This window comes from Nannospalax galili, unplaced genomic scaffold (genome assembly GCF_000622305.1).
Source record: "Nannospalax galili isolate Female #2095 unplaced genomic scaffold, S.galili_v1.0 scaffold1994, whole genome shotgun sequence".
NCBI classification, from domain to species: domain Eukaryota; kingdom Metazoa; phylum Chordata; class Mammalia; order Rodentia; family Spalacidae; genus Nannospalax; species Nannospalax galili.
The window spans coordinates 223,800-230,561 of NW_008334127.1; positions in this window are offsets into that span (position 1 = coordinate 223,800).

Below are 6,762 nucleotides of genomic sequence, written 5' to 3' on the forward strand. Positions count from 1 at the left end.
TTTCTGCACCTCATGGTCTACTTATAAGGCAACCGTTACATTTTTTTTTGTTACCTGGGATGAATACACACTTAGTCTTTAACACAGCATAGCAGCTATCTGCAAATCCAGGGTCATTCTAGCCTATAATACTACCTTTCTCACCCACAAGAAAGGCAGTGCTTTTCAGGTCTGATGGAGTTCATGTGTAGTGTACTCTGCTAGGACACAAGCACACACCTTAGACAGAGGAAAGGCCCTATGTACACAATTTGCTGCTATTGACCGGTGCTTCCCCACTCCTGACCCACCCAGGCATTGTTGCCAGTTGCTGCCAACCGGGGAATCTCTGGGCACACAATGGACATTGCCATCTCTTACCAAGAGGCATAGTCTCCACTGGGCATTCCCCATGTCATGGTCTTGCTTCCTGCATGCCCAACTCATCAGTGCAGTCATACCTGGGCACACAATGGACATTGCCATCTCTTATCAAGAGGCATAGTCTCCACTGGGCATTTCCCATGTCATGGTCTTGCTTCCTGCATGCCCAACTCATCAGTGCAGTCATACAGCCACATATGCCACCCATATAGACATTTTTCAACCCATTTAATGCTTTGATTGACTCCTGTCTCTGTCCAGATGATGTCAGTGAACTGGTGAGCTGGACTCCCACTGCTGTTCATGTGACCTGTGGACCCCTGATGGAACCCTCAGTGTTCCAGGAGTCAGGGGTGTAGTAGACCCTTATCAATAGGCACTTGATTCTGTAGGCTCCATCTTTTGGAGACCCATGTCTGAAGAGAGATGGGAAAGAGGGCATAGATAAGAACAGGATTGGGGGAAAAGCTTAGTGGGCTTTATTTTTAACTCCAAAGATCCCTTTCAACTGACCAGCAGAGATAGGCTCTGAGTCTCATATCCCTGGATGTGACTTTGCAAGGTGGGCTAACAGATCTCTCAACTTTGTTTAAAGTGACCAATCCAAAATTAAGGAAAGAGGGCCTGTCTTACACCACTAAGAATGCTTAAAAGACACCACCCATAAGGGGCTTTGAATGTTTTGGTTTCCTGTATCCCCTGTCCCCTTGTGGAGGGTTTTTCTCTCTGTGTGAATGTGTGCATGTTTATGTCTTTACTTTTAATAAAGTTTGTTACATGTTGTGATCTTGTAGAAAAATAGAGCTCAGTTCTCAGCATCTATGTTAGATGGCTCACAACTGCCTGTAGCCCCAGTCCAGGGAAAGTGATGCTCTCTTCTGGCCTCCTTGGGAATCTTCCCACAGTTGAATGCACATACACACACACACACACAAAAAAAAAGCACACACACACACAACCATTCTTTAAAACTCATTCAAAAATGAGCATTTTGAATATGTTTTGCTTGGATTTTTATGTTCCCATATTCAGACTTGAATACTGTGGGTTCCAGTTCTAAGGTGATTCTTCTTAAGATTGGGTCCTGTGACTCTGTTTTTCAGATACTGCAGCTGTTGTGTCCCTGAGTATTATTTCTTCAAGTCATCAAGCACATCTTGCTTTGTGAGTTTAGCCAATGCATCTGGGATTGTTCCTTTATTTGTAAATTCTTTCTCATATTTTTTTTCCAGATTTGATCTGAAGTGACAGATAAACCATTTCCAATATGACTGGGTGGGTGGATGAATCTGGGGTGATGATCCATGTGGCATAATCCCCACCTACGTGCCGGTAGTTCTTAAATGAGAATTTCTGACCATCTTTTAAAATAAATGTACAATCACCTGCTACACTAGTAGAGCAGCATTCAATGGCAAACTCTTCTGTTTTGTGCCAAATCCACCCATTGACAGCCTGAGGACAGTGGAAGGGCACACTGTGGTCACCTTCATGGCAAGGAATGGTGTTTGTGCAAACTGCTTTACAGAAGGGACACTGTTTCCAACAGCCACAGAGATGTGCAGTGAGAAGTTTCTCAGTTTCAGGAAACAATTCACATATAGGTTTATTTGAACAGTTTTCTTCTACCGTCCTCATTGTGTTATCCAAAGTTGCACTCATAACTTCTTTGAAAAACTCTGTGTCTTTTATCTCTTGATGCTCAGTCTTTTTTAAGTCACTTCAAGGGAAGATCAAATTGCTCCCCAGGTGATCACAGAATGAATCCAACCACTGGATGCTGTGCTGCTTTCATCTTTAGCTACAGCTGTGGACTCATATATGGCAGTGAGGATGGCACTCCTGATGTCATTCAAACTCATGTTTTAAAAAGTACTTACTTTTTCACCTCCTTTTCCTGAACAATAACTTCTAATGTGGTTCCCAATGTAATCCCTAAAAAGAGATTCTGGATCATGAATGTATTGCCAATAATCATCAAAATTTTCTTTCTTGGCCGGAGAGTTGGGAATGTGTTTCTCCAGGTTAGCCCTGTTCCCATTGAATGCAGGGCAGGTGGCTCACATGTCCCCAGCTATTTTAGGACCAAGTTTTGCCCATATTTTTGGCAGATATAGCATGGATGAGCACGAGCTACAGAAAGTCAAAAATGATGTGATGGAGGTCTCACCTTGGCAGGAAGTCTTAAAGTCCATGACAAAACCATCTTTCTTGCTTTCCAGATAGTTCACAGGGTCATTTGCTCTTTTGAATGCCTTGTACAATTCCTTAAATCTCTTTTGATGCTCTTTGGAATAAACACACAGATAAGTCAATGCTGTAGTTACTTGTAGATGTATATCCTATCCCTTCGTTTATCTCTACATAAAGTCTAAAGTTCATAAAGTTCCCTTCACTAAGTTGTATAGTTTGTGTCTTGCTTCCATAGTCATGCACATTCATAAATTTGTGTGAATTTTCCTGAGTTCATATGTAAAGATGAATTCCTTTCATATAGTCTAAAATGACCAGGTATTGAGAGGAGAAAGGTTAAGTTTATAACTTCCCTACACCTTCTTTATTCTTCAAGGATTATTATGAGAAGGGAAACCCAAGCAATGTCATGTTGATAAGATCCAGATGAATGTGTTTGTGGAGGCAGTAAGTATTATGTCAACCACAGTGATGTGGGTAATGAGTTGTGAACTATCTCAGGGTTTGACCTGAAGAAAATGTTCAAATAAAAATTCTATCCTCAGTATACAATTGAGTTTGAATCTCAAACATGTCACAATAGAACTCAGAGAAACAGCAGTGATGTTCTAGGTGTCAAATTAAAATCTCTAAGACTTTCCTTATGACCCTACTAGCTTCAGTTTAAGGCCTCAGAGAATGATACCTCCCAAATACATATGTTTGGCATGCTGAAAAACTTGATTTAAAGGGGGAGGTGCTCCCTATAATAACCTTTATCTACCATAGAATCATACCACCAAAGAGAACATAATTGCCTTCTATCCCCACCATGTAGTTCCATTATCTGTCTCAGAAAGTGTACTGAAGAGCAACTGAACTACCCCTTGGCAGATTTCTCTTACTAAGTTTTACCCTTTGAGCTCATTCCTCATATAAGTCCATCAACTAAAATTACCTTGGGAATACCCAATATTGTCACTATTTCTCAATAGCTTCCTCCTCTACAGGATGAGGGACAGATAAGTTTGTGAGTAATATTAAACTGGAGGTTAATTGCACTTCTGTGTTTTCCCCCATGTTTTAGGTTTTCAATTTTATGTTAATAAACCTTCATGCTCCTCTCCTACTCACTCATGCCAGTTAATTCCTGTAACCATGAGAGAGTAAAGGACAAATTTCTCCTTGCCTTATCCAGTTCCTATATAGAGCTTTTAGTTTATGCACTCTGCTGTCTTGAACTAGGGCACATGTGCTCTCTATTTTTATGCTATAAGCCAAGAAATGGTAGGCTTTGTTTGGCTCTACGGAGATCTTACCACAGTGAGACCACATGACCTATACATGAGCTGATCTCAGTAAATGTATATTAATGACATGGCTAAAAATTTCCTTCTGCAGTAAGTTCTTTCAAAGTAAAAGCAATTGAACAAAACCCACAGTTTTCACATCAAAGAGGAAGAGATAGTTTACTGTAGAGACAGCTATGAGTGACCATTGCCCAGTAACCCAGGCTAACAATGTACTAAATACTTGTCCCAATGTAGTTACAATCTCGAGTTTTTAAGTAACATAACAAAGAACATATTAAATCAGGACACTTTCAAACACATTGATGGGAACCATTGTAGGTTTCAGGAAGGAAGGTTTGAACAAAGCAGACAATCTCTGGAATAGGTCTCAGATGCTATCTGATAACATCCTTAGACATAGTTTGGTGGAAGCTAGGAATCTATCCACACATTACATAATGGTTTGCCTAATAGTCACAAAGATGTTAGGTTAAACACAGAGGTGGGCAATAAATGGGTATTTAAGCTCTAAGATAGCAACAGATAATTTGGCCTTGGACCTTCAACTTTGCACCTATTCATAGTTGAAATTCTAATCAATTGGCCTTGTAGAATGTTTAAGGTAGGTTCAACTTTTTCTTTGTGAACTTTGGTTAACATTTCCATCATATGACTTAGGTTGGACCACAATACTGAAAAGAGACATTCAGTTTCATTTCTCAGTCAAACCTCAGTTCTCAAAATTGCTTTCGTCTGCTCTTTTTTTTAACCACCAGTGAACTGACTGCTCTCATACAGCAGGATATTTTGTGAGCTATTTTTTCTAGGTATTTCTATTTTCATTCCATCTTCTCTCTGTCACTTTCTGAACTTAAGGTTAATTGAAGGTTATTCTTGCCTTTCTATGCTATGACACATTGAAATAAGAAGATAGACTAGTACACTCATTTTTATCTATTGCAATCAGTAATTAAAAGCTTACTTAGTCCGACTGTAATTGCTTACAGGAACTGGCATCTTCTGTAACTTTTTAATAAAAGAAATTATCATGCCCTATAAAGTTAATGAAAAAAATTTTGACAAACATGGACATTTATGAATTATATACAAATAGCTGTCTTAATAAAATTTCTGTTTAGCAACTATATGTAATCTATTATTGGAAAGGAAAACCACAGCAATTATTCTATAAAAGAATGCTTAATGTACTTTGGGGAGCATTTAAAAACACACAAATAGGCTCTCTCCTTTCAGATGAGTTTGCATTTCCACAAGGTGCAGCTTTGGGAGGATGACATCTTGCACTTAGGGCACTTTCACATTGTGTCAGTGCATAGTGAGAGATGTCTCCTTAATAGCATTAACATCCTTAACAATTACCCTTGCTTTCTCTGCACATACTTTGTAACTGTAACTTGCTCACACACCTTTCCTTGCCAAACCGTACGTTTCATGTCTTTTCTTCTCTCTAAGAGCAATAATCGTGCCATACCTGGATGTTATTCAGCCTCAAAATTTCCTCCATTAAACACTTTTCATTACAGCCTCAATCAAATTCTCAGAACACGGAAGAATGCAGCTGTGTTCTTCACCAGAAAATAACTTGAATGGCTACTAGTCTAATTCTTGAAAGAGGTCCTTTTCCTTTTGAAACTTCATGAACACAGTCTCCCCTCTCCACATTTCTTTTGGCATCCTGGTCGTCTATATTCCCACTAGCCAAGACCTTTAAGCTTTATGCTGCCTCTGGCCTGCTGTTTGTTCTAAACTGTTTCATGTGTACAACACTAACTACCACTTTCATTCAAGCCATCATAGTCCTTTTCCTGGCTTCTTTCAATCGCACTAACATATTTCTGTTTTCAAACTCTATTCTCCCCCTCTTTTTTCAAATTCTATTCTCCTCTTGCTTTCTTTTCTCCACACTTTTCAGAGTGATCCTTCTACACCGAGAGTGGGAAATCATTCCTCTGCTCACATAAACATCTGCGACTCCAGCAGCTCACTTTTAGCCAAGTCAACCTTACAGCGGCTCACAGGCCACTGTGCCATTCCATCCTGATCCCTATGAAGATGGTTCACTATCCATTGTCTCCCCCATTCCCTGTGCTCCAGCCACACTGGCTTCCTTTTCTCCTGGTCTTCCTGGACACACTCCCATTGTAGGGGTCTTTGTTCTTGTTCCTGTACTTGAACTTTTACCTCCCTTCCTTGTTTCACTTCCTCATTTTCTTGTGAACTCTTCTCATTTTTTCCTTTCCTGCCTAGAAAACCAACAACACTAAGTACTAATCTGTCATGCCTGTCAATGCTGTTCCCTTAATTTAGATTTAGTTTTTCCTTTGCAAATATCCCCATTCAATATGTTAATTATTGCTTTGATTATTTATTGTCTATCTAAAATGTAAGTTCCATAAGAATTTTTCTTTATTCCTTTTTAAAAATTCTTTATGCACTATTCTTGAATATTATCTACAATGTAGAAGTACATAGACCAGTGACTGACCCCTTTAATCAGGGTAACAGAATGGTATTTTGAAAGAAACAGCCTCATTAGCAGTTGTTCTGTTAGTTAGTGTTCCTAGGAGCCATAGAGGCCCTGGTAGAATGGCATCATCTGGGAATTCAGGGGCTGGATATCATCGGGTAAATCTTTATTGCCACTACCACACCCTGAAAATTTTGAAAGATCAGTATGGTTTTAACCTGAAATACTTCCATTGGTTATTTTTAGTTATGTTATAATGCTGAGAGAAAGAAGGAATGTCCTAACCAGGCCTTGCATTTGTTGTATATGAGATGGAGGATTTCAAGTTATATATGGGGTATTTCAAAAAGATTCCCAGAGTTCTTTTTACTTTGAGGGGGATAGGTTTTTTGGTAGTGCCATAGTTTATGACAAACAAGACATAAATATAAAAATGTTGCTACTTGT